Source organism: Littorina saxatilis, linkage group LG17 (assembly GCF_037325665.1).
Source record: "Littorina saxatilis isolate snail1 linkage group LG17, US_GU_Lsax_2.0, whole genome shotgun sequence".
Lineage (NCBI taxonomy): Eukaryota > Metazoa > Mollusca > Gastropoda > Littorinimorpha > Littorinidae > Littorina > Littorina saxatilis.
The window spans coordinates 58,646,536-58,664,802 of record NC_090261.1 but is presented as its reverse complement, the minus strand read 5'-3'; the positions used below and the strand labels follow the sequence as shown (position 1 = coordinate 58,664,802).

Genomic DNA, 18,267 nt, shown 5'->3' with positions numbered 1-18,267 from the left:
CCAGGGTAACTAACTTTGCAACCGAGACGCCAAGCATACCGAGAGACGTCAGTAAGAAGAACATTTTGAACGTGCCTGGTCTTTCCTCAGAGCAATTGGTTGTTTTCGCCATCAATCAAACAAACTTTTTAGTTGTTTATGTTTTCATTAACATTTGTCGGGTTTTAAACCTATTTAGAACGTAGGTGTGTTGTTTGCTTTTTTGTTTTAAATTGCCTCTTTCTCAGTGGGTTTTTTTTACTTGTGGGAACAATCCGCGAGCCAAACATTTACGATTTTTGTTTGTTTGTTTGTTTGCTTAACGCCCAGCCGACCACGAAGGGCCATATCAGAGCGGTGCTGCTTTGACATATAACGTGCGCCACACACAAGACAGAAGTCGCAGCACAGGCTTCATGTCTCACCCAGTCACATTATTCTGACACCGGACCAACCAGTCCTAGCACTAACCCCATAATGCCAGACGCCAGGCGGAGCAGCCACTAGATTGCCAATTTTAAAGTCTTAGGTATGACCCGGCCGGGGTTCGAACCCACGACCTCCCGATCACGGGGCGGACGCCTTACCACTAGGCCAACCGTGCCGGTATACATTTACGATTGCAGGGAAATTCTCCCATGTTTCAGGCATCACTGCTGACGTTTTGTGATGCGATTTTACCTTTTCTCAATGCTCTTCCTAGTGGGAACAATCCGAGTGCAAAACCTTTACGATTGCAGTGAAATTCACCCATGTTTCAGGCAACGTTTTGCAATGCGAATTTACCATTTCTGAAAGCTCCTCACAGTGGGAACAATTTACATGCCAAATCTTTACGATTGCAGGGAAATTCTCTTGTTTCCGGGCGTCCCTCCTGACGTTTTGCGATGCAATTTTACCTTTTTTCAGTGCTCTTCCTAGTGGGAACAATCCGCGTACCAAACCTTTACGATTGAAAGGTAATTCTCCATTGTTTCCTGGCGTTTTGCGATGCGAATTTACCATTTCTCGAAGCTTCTCACAGTGGGGACAATTTACATGCCAAATCTGTACGATTGCAGGGAAACTCTCCCTTGTTTCCTGACGTTTTGCGATGCGATTTTACCTTTACTCAATGCTCTTCCGAGTGGGAACAATCCGCATGCTAAACCTTTACGATTGAAAGGAAACTCTCCCGGAGTGTGTTTGATGGCAACCAAGAGGCTTGCCACCGATATTCGATAGACTGACGCTCACTCAAAAAAATAAAGTCAGCGAGATTGAGGAAGCAGGTTGTTGTTCTCTGCAGAGGAGGAAGGGGTAGGGTTCTGGCTCTGAATTAGCAACCCCATTGTTATGAATGCACAAGCCTGTAAGAAGTGTAATTCCATTTCCTCTTAAGAATTCCCAAGACAACGAGAGTCAATACATTTACAAGCCCCCACCAACACTCTCCAACGAATGCGCAACACAGCAAAATGCCATTCAGTTTCTCCTATGTGCACACACGGCAACAAGCGTTATTCCATTTCCTGTTAAGAATGCACAAAGGAAGTCAATACACCCCCCCCCCCCTCCCCATCCCCACTCTCCAATAAATGCGCAATACAGCAAAATGTCATTCAGTTTCCCCAGTGTGCGCATAAGACAACAAGCTTTATTGTATTTCCCGTTCCTGTCTCTTGTTGCAACGGATTCATTGAGGAAAAGTCCTGGATTGCCGCGGAAGCTGACTCTCCCGTTTCCGGAACGCTGCGTAAGGATATGTATATGTCGTGCCGAATTCGTGTAATTGCCGATTCCGCGTAGTGGGCAACATTTTTGCCCATTTCGCGTAATCGGCAAAACGCTGCCCAATACGTGAAATCGGCAGCGTTTTGCCGAAATCGCGTAAACGCCTCTAAAACTTGCCTATTTCGCGAATTCAGCAGCCGATTACGCGTAATAAGCAAGTTGCCCATTACGCGAAATCGGCAATAGTGAGTTTAGTGTGTATACATGTTTAAATTTGGTATTGTTTGTGAGTTTCAATCACTAAGGCCCCTTGTTTGATTGATAATACAATTACGGGCACACGAGAACAAGTATTTCCTAATGATATGCTCACAAACAGTTCACTCTGTGTGTGGCTCGTGTTCTTTTCTATTTTACTGTCATTGACACTGTTAAAGAGAGAGAGAGAGAGAGAGAGAGAGAGAGAGAGAGAGAGAGAGAGAGAGAGAGAGAGAGAGAGATCGAACACACACACACACACACACACACACACATACATACACACGTACCGTCGCACGCACACACGCACACTTAACTTGCTATTGCCGATTTTGCGTAATGGACAACTTGCCCATTACGCGTAATCGGCTGCCGATTCCGCGTAATCGGCTGCCGAATTCGCGAAATAGGCAAGTTTTAGAGGCGTCTACGCGATTTCGGCAAAACGCTGCCGATTTCACGTATTAGGCAGCGTTTTGCCGATTACGCGAAATGGGCAAAAATGTTGCCCATTACGCGGAATCGGCAATGACGTGAATTCGGCACGACATATACATTGAATGAGTTAAGTCGCGCTCACAACACGCTAAAATGCGCTCATCATAATCGGTGTCTGACCTTTAGTAGAAGAAATATGGTACGTTTCACGACCCCGACAACTCATTCCAGAAAGAGATTGTACAGAATAGTCTCTCAGGCGCAGTTTGTACTGTAAATAACTCGGCAGCTTTTAGCGCAAGGGGGGTTTGGACATTGAAAGGGAATGAAAACTGTCAGCACTTCGCTCCTGGCAGTATTCTGTTGATGCGTTTTGGCTGTGTAAATGGAATGCTTTCTTTTCCTCGTTCGGATTTAGATCACACTGTGCATTTGTATTCCACTGTATGTTATTCAGCGATGGTTGCAGTATGCTGATCTTATCCAACGTAAAAACCTGCACAGATCTGTAGACTGTCCTTAGATTAGTTCAGTCACAAAGCTAGATTGCGATGCTGTTCTGGCTATGTGAGAAATGCTGCTGAATTGAGTTGTTGCGCTGTTAATAAACAGTGATTGATGGCGACCATACTCTCTCCCCTTCTGTCTGTCTCTGTCTCCTTTTCTGTCTCTCTCTCTGTCTGTCTCTGTTTTTAATTTTTTTTAAATTTTTTTTTATACAAACAAATATTTCTCTGTTATATATAATTTTCAAGCATTGCTAAAGAATCACAATGCATCTTAACATGTCTTATTGGTTGCTTGACATGTTAATTATGTCATTTGTACTATAGTTAAACTTATCTTCTATTTCTTCTTGTTTGTTACCCCTCAGTGGGCGAGGGCCGGATGAAAAAAAGCATGTATGCATTGCTTATTACCCTCGTAAAATAAATTTCAATTCAATTCAATTCAATTCTCTCTTACTTTTTACATTTAGTCAAGTTTTGACTAAATGTTTTAAAATAGAGGGGGAATCGAGACGAGGGTCGTGGTATATGTGTGTGTGTGTGTGTGTGTGTGTGTGTGTGTGTGTGTGTGTGTGTGTGTGTGTGTGTGTGTCTGTGTCTGTGTCTGTGTCTGTGTCTGTGCGTGTGTGTGTGTAGAGCGATTCAGACCAAACTACTGGACCGATCTTTATGAAATTTTATACATGAGAGTTCCTGAGAATGATATCCCCGGACGTTTTTTTCTTTTTTTCGATAAATACCTTTGATGACGTCATATCCGACTTTTTGTAAAAGTTGAGGCGGCACTGTCACACCCTCTTTTTTCAATTAAATTGATTGAAATTTTGGCCAAGCAATCTTCGACGAAGGCCGGACTTCGGTATTGCATTTCAGCTTGGTGGCTTAAAAATTAATTAATGACTTTGGTCATTAAAAATCTGAAAATTGTAAACAAAAATTTTTATAAAACGATCCAAATTTACGTTCATCTTATTCTTCATCATTTTCTGATTCCAAAAAACAAGCTCTGAAAATTAAAAATATAAAAATTATGATCAAAATTAAATTTTCGAAATCAATTTAAAAACACTTTCATCTTATTCCTTGTCGGTTCCTGATTCCAAAAACATATAGATATGATATGTTTGGATTAAAAACACGCTCAGAAAGTTAAAACGAAGAAAGGTACAGAAAAGCGTGCTATCCTTCTCAGCGCAACTGCTACCCCGCTCTTCTTGTCAATTTCACTGCCTTTGCCACGAGCGGTGGACTGACGATGCTACGAGTATACTGTCTTGCTGAAAAATTGCATTGCGTTCAGTTTCATTCTGTGAGTTCGACAGCTTGACTAAATGTTGTATTTTCGCCTCTCTCTCTCTCTCTCTCTCTCTCTCTCTCTCTCTCTCTCTCTCTCTCTCTCTCTCTCTCTCTCTCTCGCGCGCTCTATCTCTTTCTCTCGCCCTCTCTCTCTTTCTCTCGCCCTCTCTCTCTCTCTCTCTCTCTCTCTCTCTCTCTCTCTCTCTCTCTCACTCGCTCGCTCGCCATGCAACTGGTTCGCTTGTACTCTGTAAGTGCCAAGGCTTCCACAGAAAGAATTCATTTTCCCCTGTAACTAATAACGTCATCCTGGATTCCGCTGCAATTTCAGACAGAAGAACCCATTCAGTGTTGTTTTTGTTTCTGTTTTTTTGAACGGCAGTTTTCCATTTGTTTCAAAGCAGGTCGCATTTTCCTGTGAGAGACAGTGAGTCTTTTATGTTTAAACTGAAAGAGAAAAATATCGATCAAAAATTTAACAGACAAGAATGTCCATCTGTGAAGGGCTTTACAAAGGCGAGAGAAAATCATTTATGCCTTTGTAAGTGAACAAGGCAAGGCGGGCTGTACAAGACGCCAGTGTGATGGTACTGAAGAATTATTATTATTCCCCCCTCTGCTTCTTTACCTCTGTAAACTTGTAGGGCTAGTTATTTTTCGATAATGACCCAGCAACCAAACAAATAACGACCCAGCAACAGCCTGAATCCTCGATAGTGCAATGGGTTGAGAAGTTGTTCTGTTTCGGTACTACTTTTTGCGACTGAAAAGTTCCGAACGCTCTAATGTATACATCTCTGGAGCAAACAATACAAACATACCGCATTTAAATTAACAACTACAGGCCTGAACACATGAATATCCATATAAAATCCATGAGTTCGGTTGTTTTCTGAATCTAGATCTGCCGTGCTCAAACGTTCATCACAAGCAATTTCACAAGGCAAGTAACTCATACTTTGTCTAGCGACAAGAGTAGTTCCCCTTCTTTTCACTCAGTTTCTTCGACAACAGACTGCAATCCGACGGTCAGTTTTCAACAATATTTCATTTAATAAACAGATCACACGCAACCAAATGCACACATCTCATCAATTTAAACAACATAAAGCGGTTTCATACACTATTTTTCCCAGAAAACTGAACTTCATACAGTTTTTAACGTTGGAACACGGGTGCAAAAGTTCGTCTGCTAGTCCCATTTGACGAAAGAACATTATCCTAAGCGATACCAAAACATATACAGAACACACAATATCTGCCTTTGCCGCCACAGCAGAATAACAGCATATCTGTGTACTTGATTTTAGTCCAAAATAGGAAAACTGACAAGAAGTGTTAACAGAATGGAATGATTTGCACGGAACTATACAACCGCGCATTAATCGATCGCATGCGCAGGTTGACTGGTTGAGTGAATAGGATTCGATCAAACTTTCGCAAAAAACTTACTCCTCTTTTCTTTGAATAACTGAAGAAAGGAGGAATAAAGAGGTTACACACCTCGTCTCAGTGATTATAAAAAATAATGGTCTCAGTTCGCGGTCATGAAAAAGCTCGCTAAAGCTCGCATTTTTCATGATCCGCTAACTTCGACCATTATTTTTAATAATCACTGAGACTCGGCATGTAACCTCTACTTATTATTATTATTATTATGAACATTTGTGCGCCTAATCTAAATATAGCCACAAATGGGTTGATTTGTGTTATCAATGAGGCCTTTTTTACATTTAGTCAAGTTTTGACTAAATGTTTTAACATAGGGGGGGGAATCGAGACGATTGTCATGGTGTATGTGTGTGTGTGCGTGTGTGCGTGCGTGTAGAGCGATTCAGACCAAACTACTGGACCGATCTTTATGAAATTTGACATGAGAGTTCCTGGGTATGATATCCCCGAACGTTTTTTTTCCTTTTTTTGATAAATGTCTTTGATGACGTCATATCCGGCTTTTCGTGAAAGTTGAGGCGGCACTGTCACGCTCTCATTTTTCAACCAAATTGGTTGAAATTTTGATCAAGTAGTCTTCGACGAAGCCCGGACTTCGGTATTGCATTTCAGCTTGGTGGCTTAAAAATTAATTAATGACTTTGGTCATTAAAAATCTGAAAATTGTAAAAAAAATTTTTTTTTTCTAAAACGATCCAAATTTACGTTCATCTGATTCTCCATCATTTGCTGATTCCAAAAACATATAAATATGTTATATTCCAATTAAAAACAAGCTCTGAAAATTAAATATATAAAAATTATTATCAAAATTAAATTTTTTAAATCAATTTAAAAACACTTTCATCTTATTCCTTGTCGGTTCCTGATTCCAAAAACATATAGATATGATATGTTTGGATTAAAAACACGCTCAGAAAGTTAAAACAAAGAGAGGTACAGAAAAGCGTGCTATCCTTCTCAGCGCAAGTACTACCCCGCTCTTCCTGTCAATTTCACTGCCTTTGCCGTGCGCGGTGGACTGTCGATGCTACGATTATACGGTCTTGCTGCAGATTCATTCTGTGAGTTTGACAGCTACTTGACTAAATGTTGTATTTTCGCCTTACGCGACTTGTTTACATTTAGTCAAGTTTTGACTAAATGTTTTAACATAGGGGGGGGAATCGAGACGATTGTCATGGTGTATGTGTGTGTGTGCGTGTGTGCGTGTGTGTGTGTGTAGAGCGATTCAGAGTAAACTACTGGACCGATCTTTATGAAATTTGACATGAGAGTTCCTGGGTATGAGGCGGCACTGTCACACCCTCATTTTTCAATCAAATTGATTGAAATTTTGGCCAAGCAATCTTCGACGAAGGCCGGACTTCGGTATTGCATTTCAGCTTGGTGGCTTAAAAATTAATTGATGACTTTGGTCATTACAAATCTGAAAATTGTAAAAAAAATAAAAACTTTTTTTATAAAACGATTCAAATTTACGTTCATCTTATTCTTCATCATTTTCTGATTCCAAAAACATATAAATATGTTATATTTGGATTAAAAACAAGCTCTGAAAATTAAAAAAATTAAAAATTATGATCAAAATGAGATTTTCGAAATCAATTTAAAAACATGTTCATCTTATTCCTTGTCGGTTCCTGATTCCCAAAACATATAGATATGATATGTTTGGATTAAAAACACGCTCAGAAAGTTAAAACGAAGAGAGGTACAGTAAAGCTTGCAATGAAGCACAGCGCAATCGCTACCGCGTCAAACGGGCTCGTCACTTTCACTGCCTTTTGCACCAGCGGCGGACTACGTTCAATTTCATTCTGTGAGTTCCACAGCTTGTATACATATATTAACTGTCTGATTTGTTATCTTTTTTTGTTAAAATTATATCGCCCGTTGTTGCAAACAAGACACGAATGATTACACCCCCGGTATAGGGGTGTGTATAGGTTTCGGTCGATGTGTTTGTTTGTTTGTTTGTGTGTTTGTGTGTTTGTGTTCGCATATAGATCTCAAGAATGAACGGACCGATCGTCACCAAACTTGGTGAACAGGTTCTATACATTCCTGAGACGGTCCTTACAAAAATTGGGACCAGTCAAACACACGGTTAGGGAGTTATTGGTGGATTAAGATTCTACAAGGACTTATAGAGAAACATATTCATGGTCAAAGGGAAAGAACCTTCTCAGTTGGTGGCAGTGAGAATGGGTGCAGTGAGAATGGTTATTTCCCTTTGACCAACGGGGGTGTTTTTCCTACCTCGAAGGAATTTCTTGTTTTTTTTATTTTTTATTTATTAATGAGGCCTCTTTTAGTGCGCTTTCTTGTTAGCACTTTAGACTTGTTTTTCAGTTCGCCGGTTGTTGCAAACAAGACACGGTTGATTTGTTTTAATAATGAGGCCTCTTTTAGTGCGCGCGCATTAGTGCGCCTTCTTGTTAGCACTTTAGACAGGTTTTTCAGGTCGCCGGTTGTTGCAAACAAGACACGGTTGATTTGTTTGCTTGTTGATTGTGCGACAGCCTTATTAAATGTGTCTTTGCACTGACGGATTGGTTTCGAGTATTGTCGATTTTGCAAAAAAAGACACAGTTGAATTTTCATTGGTGGAAGTTAGTCTTTAACCTTTTTCGCGTATTGTTGGCTAAAATGTGTTTGCTAATTATGCGCACTTCAGAAGATGCGGTTGGTTTTATTCACTGAAGTCTCTTTTGGGGAATATAATTTTTGTAACCTCTTAAGAAGGTTAGGAATGCATACAGTAGAAGCCTCGAGGGGATACAACCAGTGCTTGAATCTTTGTGGAAAAAGACTACGAAGGAGCATTCTTCTTCTTCTTCTTCTTCTGCGTTCATGGGCTGGAACTCCCACGTACACGTATTTTTCTGCACTAGTGGGTTTTTACGTGTATGGCCGTTTTTACCGCGCCATTTAGGCAGCCCTACGCCGCTTTCGGGGGAAGTACGCTGGGTATTTTCGTGTTTCTATAACCCACCGCACTCTGACATGGACTACAGGTTCTTTTTTTGTGCGCACTTGGTCTTGTGCTTGCGTGTACACACAAAGGGGGATAAGGCACCAGCAAGTCTGCACATACGTTGACCTGGAAGATCGGAAAAATCTCCACCCTTAGCCCACCAGCATTCAAACCAGCTGGCAAATTAACTCGCCAAGAGTGCTCGATGAGAGCCCTAATTCTGAGTTAACCCTCCACGCAGCTGTTGTTAAGACATAAGACGGGAGTTGCATTGCCCACACAGCTCTCGTCAAGACATAAAACGGGGGTTGTATTGTCAACACAAATGCAAACATCACATGGAAAGTTGTCGTTCGGCTGTTCTTTGAGATAAAACGTACTTTTGGCAAATAAAGCACATTTCACTAAGGCAAAAAAAAAATAATAATAATCTGTTTACGGTATCCCGACCGACCCTATTTTTTCGCGCGACCCTAGACTTTTTTTTTGGCATTTGGGGGAGAAAAAAAAAGAGAAAAGAAAAAGGAAAAAAAAGTCTTGTTTTGTTAAATAACTTAAAAATATGTTTTTGGGGGAGAAAAAAAAATCCGACCTACCGACCCTATTTTTTTGGCCTATGTTACCGTAAACAGACTTTTTTAATAATTTTTTTGGCCTAAATAATAGGTATGAAATATGATAACGTACAATTAATGTTATTGTTAATGTTAAGAGCACTCGTCTGCTCAGTCTTCCTGTCAATACCGACACTTATGCGTACAATTCCATTCGCGCACATGCGTACGTACGCACACACAGATAACTCCTCAACTCCTCTTCCAAAGAGACACATGCGAGCACGCACACACACATGGAAGCACGCACATATTTACGCTCTCTGTCTCTGTTTGTCTGTCTGTGTTTCTGTCTCTGTCTCTGTCTCTCACTCTCTGACTTTGTCTGTGTCTGTCTCTGTCTGTATGTCTGTCTGTTTGTCTGTTTGTCTGTCTGTGTGTGTGTGTCTCTCTCTCTCTCTCTCTCTCTCTCTCTGTCTCTCTCTTCAAGGTACTGAACAAGAAAGCCCTTCTTGCACGTTGGCAACAAGTAAGTAATTTGTTACGAAGTGTATGAAGCACGTGAGCACCAGAAACCGGACGTTCACTGTACGGCAGTTCTTCATGTTACGTCAATGGAATTCCCAACATCGTGTTCTCAAGAGAACATCATTCTGAATCAATCAGCGTGTCTTGGCAGACGGTAAAACTACGTCTATTGTAACTCGGTGTCTATCAAATTACTGAGCGCATTAGTTATCACAGACCCCCCGCGGGTTAGGGGGAAGAATTTACCCCATGCTCCCCAGCATGTCGTAAGAGGCGGCTAACGGATTCTGTTTCTCCTTTTACCCTTGTTAAGTGTTTCTTGTATAGAATATAGTCAATTTTTGTAAAGATTTTAGTCAAGCAGTATGTAAGAAATGTTAAGTCCTTTGTACTGGAAACTTGCATTCTCCCAGTAAGTTCATATATTGTACTACGTTGCAAGCCCCTGGAGCAAATTTTTGATTAGTGCTTTTGTGAACAAGAAACAATTGACAAGTGGCTCTATCCCATCTCCCCCCTTTCCCCGTCGCGATATAACCTTGAATGACTGAAAACGACGTTAAACACCAAATAAAGAAAGAAAGAAAGAAAGTTATCACAGATTATTTGTTCAAGAAGACTTCTTCTACTCGCCTTTGTATCAGATGGACGGTCTTAATGAGATGGTGTCCCGCATTCTGGTCACCAGAACTACTTTTCGTCCACGACGTTAAACGTGTTTTTGGACATGCGGTTATTAATATCACGACTTGGCGAAGACTATGGTTTTTATTAAAGGATAATTTAATTTTACCGTCCTTCCGGCCGGCGGAAAAAGCTGCATTTCTCCATGGTCATTTGAAGTTTGTTCCTTTTGACATTCGCAAGAACTCGAACACTAACAAAAATGAAATAAATTTTTAAAAAACCAGTAATAATCACAGTGGTTGTGGGAATAAAAGAACATAGTCATCCAATTCCGCGTTGGTGAAGACATTGAAACCACACTGCTGGATAAACAATTTTCCATACATTTTATCTGTTAGTGAAAAATCACAATGGGGGTAGGTATTGAAGGACAAAGTCATTCCAAGTATATGAACCTTCGGGAAGACCCTGCTGGAAGATATGCTACAAATTATACCGATGAGTCACAATGGTTGTACATGTAGAAGGACATGGTCATCCCAAGCACAGGTCTTTTGTTCATTCGAGAAGACTCAGATACCACGATGCAGGAACAAAAACGGCTCAACATGAAAAACGAAAACCTTTTGAGAATCGCAATGATGATTTAGTATTAAGAAAAAATATACACATAGAAAATTAGTGAATCGCAATGGTTATTGGTTATCAAATGAAACAACTAATGAGAATCAAAATAGTGATGGGTATTAAAAGACACAGTGAAGCAAAGCATACATGTGGCATTTGGACATTCACGAAAAATCAGACTCCAAATAGCTGAAACAAAAACTGCACTTATCTTGTTTGTAGACCTGTATAGAATACAATGACACGGTCATCATAAGCATGTGCCATTTGGATAGTCATGGAGACTCAAAATCCAGCTCGGTGGAACAAAAACAAAAGTTGTCAGTTTAAAACAATAGTGGTGGAAGTGTACATTTACTTCTGGTTTACTTTTGGAGTGTACCCATGCTTGTTTACTTCTGGAGTGTACCCATGCTTGTTGTTTACTTCTGGAGTGTATTCATGCTCGTTGTTTACTTCTGGAGTGTACCCATGCTTGTTTACTTCTGGAGTGTACCCGTGCTCGTTGTTTACTTCTAGAGTGTATTCATGCTTGTTCACTTCTGGAGTGTACCCATGCTGGTTGATTACTTCTGGGGTGTACCCATGCTGGTTGATTACTTCTTGAGTGTACCCATGCTCGTTGTTTACTTCTGGAGTGTACCCATGCTCGTTGTTTACTTCTGGAGTGTATTCATGCTTGTTCACTTCTGGAGTGTACCCATGCTCGTTGTTTACTTCTGGAGTGTACCCATGCTTATTGTTTACTTCTGGAGTGTACCCATGCTCATTGTTTACTTCTGGAGTGTACCCGTGCTCGTTGTTTACTTCTAGAGTGTACCCATGCTTGTTGTTTACTTCTGGATGGTACCCATGCTCGTTGTTTACTTCTAGAGTGTACCCATGCTCATTGTTTACTTCCGGAGTGTACCCATGCTCATTGTTTACTTCTGGAGTGTACCCATGCTTGTTGTTTACTTCCGGAGTGTACCCATGCTCATTGTTTACTTCTGGAGTGTACCCATGCTTGTTGTTTACTTCTGGAGTGTACACATGCTTGTTGTTTACTTCTGGAGTGTACACATGCTTGTTGTTTACTTCTGGAGTGTACCCATGCTTGTTGTTTACTTCTGGAGTGTACCCATGCTTGTTGTTTACTTCTGGAGTGTACCCATGCTTGTCGTTTACTTCTGGAATGAACTTACGCTTGCAGTTTACTTCAGAATTTTCGTCGATTTGCTTGGTTCACTGAACTCCCATCTTGAAAATCAATATGTGAGGCGGCTAGTGTCTGATAATGGTTCCCCCAGCCGTAAATTCCAGACTCATCCATTACCGTCTCTAGAGCCGTACTCCAGTGGGTGCTTAGAAAATAATGTACAAGTAGAGCTACTGGTGTTAATGAGGTGTGTGTGTGTCTGTGTGTGTGTGTGTCTGTCTGTCTGTGTCTCGCGCGTGTGTGTGTGTGGTTGTGGCGGCTTGCCTTGAAGTCTCTCCCCCCCCCCCCCAAAAAAAAAAAAAAAAAAACCCGCACACACAATGTCCGTGCCAGACAAATTTAGTTAAAGTTAAACTTTGGCTGAAATTCAATCCTTTTCGTATATATATTTTCATTATAGTAGGTCAGTACTCGGGGGAAGGGAAACATACATATTTGAATAATAGTAGTATATAATTGACTGGAGGTCCGTCCCCCCTCCCCCCTCCTTCATTCGTTATGTATAGTCAAAGAAAGTGTCAATATATGGTCTTACTGCCAGAGAAGTACGCAGCTGCTTTACAACAAGAGTTGGTGACCATCAATTCTAGGCAGCGAGACTTGGTGTGTAAAAGAAAGTGTATGTTTTTTTGTTTTTGCTTTGTGTTTTGTTTGTGTATTTGTGTTGGGTTCTGTTTTGTTTTTGTTGTCTTTTTGGAGACTAGCACAAGATCATATGCACATATATATATATATACATATACATATATGTATACATGTACATGAAAGTCACCTGAGTGATATTAATTTTCATGAATAGAAATCAACGCCTTAGGCGCTGGAGTGAGAGGGCACACATATTACTGCCAGAAACCTCAGGTTGCATCACCGTACACGCAGAGAACGTGTTTGTACTCTTTCAGCAAAGAAAAACCTTACAGGTTAAATGTGCATGGCGTGACGGCCGTGAACGTAGCCTACATGCAAAAGGCAGAAAATGCCAAATCAGACTGTCTGGCTGGAATCACCTGTAAGTGCTCTGCGAAACAGGATGAGGTGGCTTGTGTGATAGAAGTTCCTGTCTTGGAGCTATGAGCTTGGCTGACACATTTTCCAGGCCTCAGAAATCCACTTGTGCTGCTGCTGTTTGCTCTTGAAAGTGGTTAACTTTAGACCGCTGTCTGTCTCTGCATGTAGATGGAGAATGTCAACAATGCTGGAAGCGGGAAGGTGCTGTGTGTGATGTGTATTATTTGTGAGTGATAGCCGGAAGAATGATGTCAGGTGTGGGTGGTGTGTGTGTGAGAGAAAGAGAGAGAGAGAGAGAGAGAGCGAGAGAGAGAGAGAGAGAGAGAGAGAGAGAGAGAGAGAGAGAGTATTAATGATGGGTAACCAACACAATATGGGTTGCCTCTTTCTGCGGACCGGAGAACTATTCTGTCAGTCTGCCCAGATCTTTGATTGCTACTGGGAAAGAGATGACAGCGTCAGTAGCAGAATCAAAAGAGGTTCAGTTTTGACATCGAAGCAGTAAGGGTACTGATTTTGATTGCGTTGCAGCAATAATGTGTGCAGAATTGTTGTTTTATGATAATGGGCACCTATTTCTCACCCATTCACACAAGATCTCGCGGTGATGTACCAAAAAAATTGTTGTGCACATGTATACAAACATTGGTAAAGATAAAAAAAAGAAAAAAGAATATGATTATGTATGTTTTAACTTTGTTAACAAATATACAGTCCTGTGCCATGCGTCTTCAACTCTTGGCAGACAGACATCTCCGTCATAGTGCAGTGAATTATAGTAAACGCTGTCTGTGAATTCTCTCTCTCCCCCCCGCCCCCCTCTTGCAAGTATTTTGGAAGCCGTTACATATCGATCGCTCCTGCGTGTAACAACTGATGCCGGAGTGACACGCACTTGAGCGCGAAAGTGGCAGGAAATTATATTTTGGGTACAACCCCGCGTATCGGCAGCGTCCATCATCTTTTCAGCCTTTCCCTGCCAGATTTGGGTACCGCCATCGAGGGTCACTCCCAAAGTCTGATCGGATGATGTACTCTAAGCCTCCCTCATAATCCCATCCCCATCAGTCATCACGCTTTCGTTTCAACTCTTGCAATTCTCTCACCTAATCGCAAAACCGCGCCCAAACCAGGCTGACCTGTTTTTCATAACCTGTTCACATTCGCAGGCATGCTAGCACCTGCACACGCAAGCACGCACGAACGCGTTCGCGCACACACTATATGTCTGTCTGTCTCTCTGTCTGTCTGTCTGTCTCTCTCTGTCTGTCTCTCTGTCTCTGTCTCTCTCTCTCTCTCTCTCTCTCTGTCTCTCTCTCTCGACGCAGCTTGCTCTTTAACCTCACCTCAAGAACCTGTTGTGAGAAATTTGTCCCTGTAATTTTATAAAGCCTTTAAATTAAGAGATGTTGTAACCTCTTAGTTAAATGCCGTGTTGTGTATGTTTTCATCTGTAGTGTTGTGCTATTATTATTTTGTTCCTTTTTTTTTGCACCTGTTGAGTTCAATTGTACGCAATGTTAACCTTTTGTTCACACTCCTTCATAAGGGGCTATGGCCTATTGAATAAATTATCTGCCTCTCTCCCTCTCTCTCTCCCCCTCTCTCTCTCTCTCTCTCTCTCTCTCTCTCTCTCTCTCTCTCCTCTCTCTCTCCCCCTCTCTCTGTCTGTCTCTCTCTCTGTCTCTCTCTCTCTCTCTCTCTCTCTCTCTCTCTCTCTCTCTCTCTCTCTCTCTCTCTCAGCATTGTTGTTAGTCTTGTCTGGTTTTATTGTGTCTGTGTGTGCATATCACTAACCGAGGGCGCGTGTGTTCGGATGCTTGTGTGTGGCCTTCGTGGCACCGTAGATCATTCTTGATTGAGGTAAGCTGGGATCAACTTGATCAACATTCCCAATCATCCCTGCCTATTTTCGATACAGCAATCGAGGGTTGCTCCCAAAAGGCTTATGGGATTAAGAGTGTATTCCTTTCCCCCGACGCCTGATTATGCCATACACACGCGTATGTATGTCTCCCAAGAACAATTCCCCGAACGCCAAAGGACTGTGTGGGTGAGTGATTCCGATGTGCTTATTATAGGGCGGGTGTGTGTGTAGGGGGGGGGTGAGGCAGAGAGAGAGAGAGAGAGAAACGGTGAGAGACACACACACACACACACACACAGAAACGGAGAGAGAGAGAGAGAGAGAGAGAGAGAGAGAGAGAGAGAGAGAGAGAGAGAGAGGGAGGAGAGAGAGACCAGACCAGACCAGATCAGACCAGACCAGACCAGACCAGACCAGACAGACAGTCAGACAGACAGACTCACACACACAGACATATGAGTTTGTCGGTGTGTCTGTCATGCAATCATGGGACGGTGTAGTAAGAAGTTTAGTCTAAAAGTCTTACGAAATCATTCATTCTGTTCGGCCAAAGACGGATGGATGCATGTTTTCGTCATAGTAACCTCCCCCTAAAAATGTTTTATGTAACAGCAGGTTACGGTTTGTCGGCGGTGGGCGAATGACAACATAACACAAGTTATTCAATAATATATTCATAACTCATAATTATTTCCTCATGGAATTAGAGTTGTAGCCTTATTCATCTTGAAACACACGGCTAGTTGTACTGGCCGTGTGTTCAAGATGTAGCCTTATTACACTGCGCATGCATACACACACGCACGCACGCACGCACGCACGGGCACACACACACTATCTCTACCTCTTTTGTGTCTGTCTGTCTTTCTTCTCTCTCTTTCACTCAATCTAGTGACGTGTGGCGGTGAACAGCAAAGCAATGAGGATTGACAGCGACACGTCAGAGTCCAGACGAAGTGTGGCGAGGCAGTATTTCATTTATTTCAAAGGACGGAAGAAATAAAGCATCCACGAAAGACTACGGATTGCCGCTGGTTGGAACTAAATTTGTTGGATGTCAAAAGCGAAAAGGCGAGACCGACGCCAACGTTGATTTTGACAGGGGGTGTCATGTATCATGATATTTAGCTCAAAGTGTCAATTGTCAATAATATGAAACGATCACAGAGCTGGATTATGGTGTTTATTGGAAAACCGCCTGTTGGCATCACATTTTCCCCTCTTTTATGGTACTGGTTTGTTTAACGCCCAGCCATATCAGGGCGGTGCTGCTTTGACATATAACGTGCGCCTGTTTATCCTTGATTGGAAAACTAAATAATATAAATATTATATGAAGGCGCATGCTTCATGTCTCACCCAGTCACATTATTCTGACACCGGACCAACCAGTCCTAGTACTAACCCCATAATGCCAGACGCCAGGCGGAGCAGCCACTAGATTGCCAATTTTAAAGTCTTAGGTATGACCCGGCCGGGGTTCGAACCCACGACCTCCCGATCACGGGGCGGACGCCTTACCACTAGGCCAACCGTGCCGGTCCTTTTATGGTACCAGAGGGTGCTTTTGACAGGACAGTGGAGTTTGATGGTCTTCGCTTTCGCTTTTATGCACATACTCACAAGCTGTCATCGCTTGTTGGCGTCAGATGTGAGATATTTGATATTAAATAGGCCCAATGTTATCTGCCCCTCCCGACCTTGCACAGTTGACCGTTAGGTCAGCAGAGGGCGAAGGCAAACCAACAGGCACCTGTTACAGCCGAGCAGATATATGTTCACTCCGTAATTTAGTAGCGCGAAACAAGAGATGCGGAGGATTGTGTGTTTGTGTGTTTAAACCCACGAACGCTTCAAGGTTAGTTTCAAGAAAAGACACTAAGCATGCAGGGGAAAACACAATGAAGCGAATTTAAGGTTACATGAGTGTTTCTTCCACCAGAAATAATAGCCCCAGCGCACCTTTGCTCTGCGCAACAAATCCTTGTGCTGGATTAGTGGATGTTTACATACTTATCCACACGTGACAATTTCTGTATGTTTTACATCCAGAAAATAAAATTATAATTATAGTATTGAATTAAGGTATTGGAATTTCACAAATAGTACGTCATGCTGGAAATGGACAAAAGGCGACCTGTGTCTGGTGCACCCCAACACCCTGAATGGTCAGTAGATTTCAAGTTTGGCCGTCTAATACCTTTAAAGGCTCAGTTCTCTCCGGGTCACTATTTTAGATCTGTCTAGGTTTTCACATGGGATACGACCATTCTCGCCACTTGGACACATACCAAAGTTCAACCGCCTGGTTACTTTCTGTGCAGGAGTGGACATTTTTGTTGACATAATTTCATAAATGACACCGTGGACAACATTTACAATTAAATCAGCGACAAATTCCCACAATACACAGAACAAATACGGACTGCTGATCTCTGTTTTTTTGCTATGTGTTCACGTGTAAAGGATGTCCTCATTCTGTGTAAAAACCTGACAAGATTTGTGGTGGATGTCATGATGGGTAACCCCAGAAGGACGCTCACTTTAAAGACTTTTCGAAAAAAAAAAGAACCCGTCTGGTCTACGAATAATAAAAAAATAAAAAAAACACACACAAAAACAAAACTTGCGAAACAGGCGATAAGACAGTAACTAATAATGGTTGACAGTATGAACTTCAAGCAGACAGCGCTTTATGATTATTTTCCACAGTCACTTGCGTTTCCTGGCTCTTTTGGGGTTATCTGTTTCCTTTCAACTGGTTGAGTGTGATTGCTTTTTAAGCGTAAAGATAGCCAATGATACACCAGGGAGGAACATGATACGGAAAATCGGAATGGAGGTGACGGAATGGGGGCAAGAAAGAGTCGTTATGGGGGTGGAGGGGGGGGGGACAGAGAGAGGATGGTGTGTATGTGCGTCAAAGACAATGTGTGTGTGTGTGTGTGTGTGTGTGTGTGTGTGTGTGCAGAGAGAGAGAGAGAGAGAGAGAGAGAGAGAGAGAGAGAGAGAGAGAGAGAGAGTCTTGCCTTGTCAGAAAGATCTTTAAATCATCTGTGATTAGTTCCCTAGTGACCTTATTTCGTATGTAGCCTCCTCGGTTTTCATTCAAAGGAAGGCATTGCTGCTCTCTCTCTCTCTCTCTCTCTCTCTCTCTCTCTCTCTCTCTCTCTCTCTCTCTCTCTCTCTCTCTCTCTCTCTCTCTCTCTCACAGCCCTCCACCCTCTCCCAAA

At 42.0% G+C, this 18,267-nt stretch overlaps 1 protein-coding gene across 1 annotated transcript in view; it reads left to right on the top strand.

Moving 5' to 3' along the window:
• LOC138951854 (1-phosphatidylinositol 4,5-bisphosphate phosphodiesterase classes I and II-like) overlaps positions 1 to 18,267 on the top strand; it is a 140,131-nt gene that overhangs the window by 10,355 nt on the left and 111,509 nt on the right. The gene's annotated exons all lie outside the window — the stretch shown is intronic.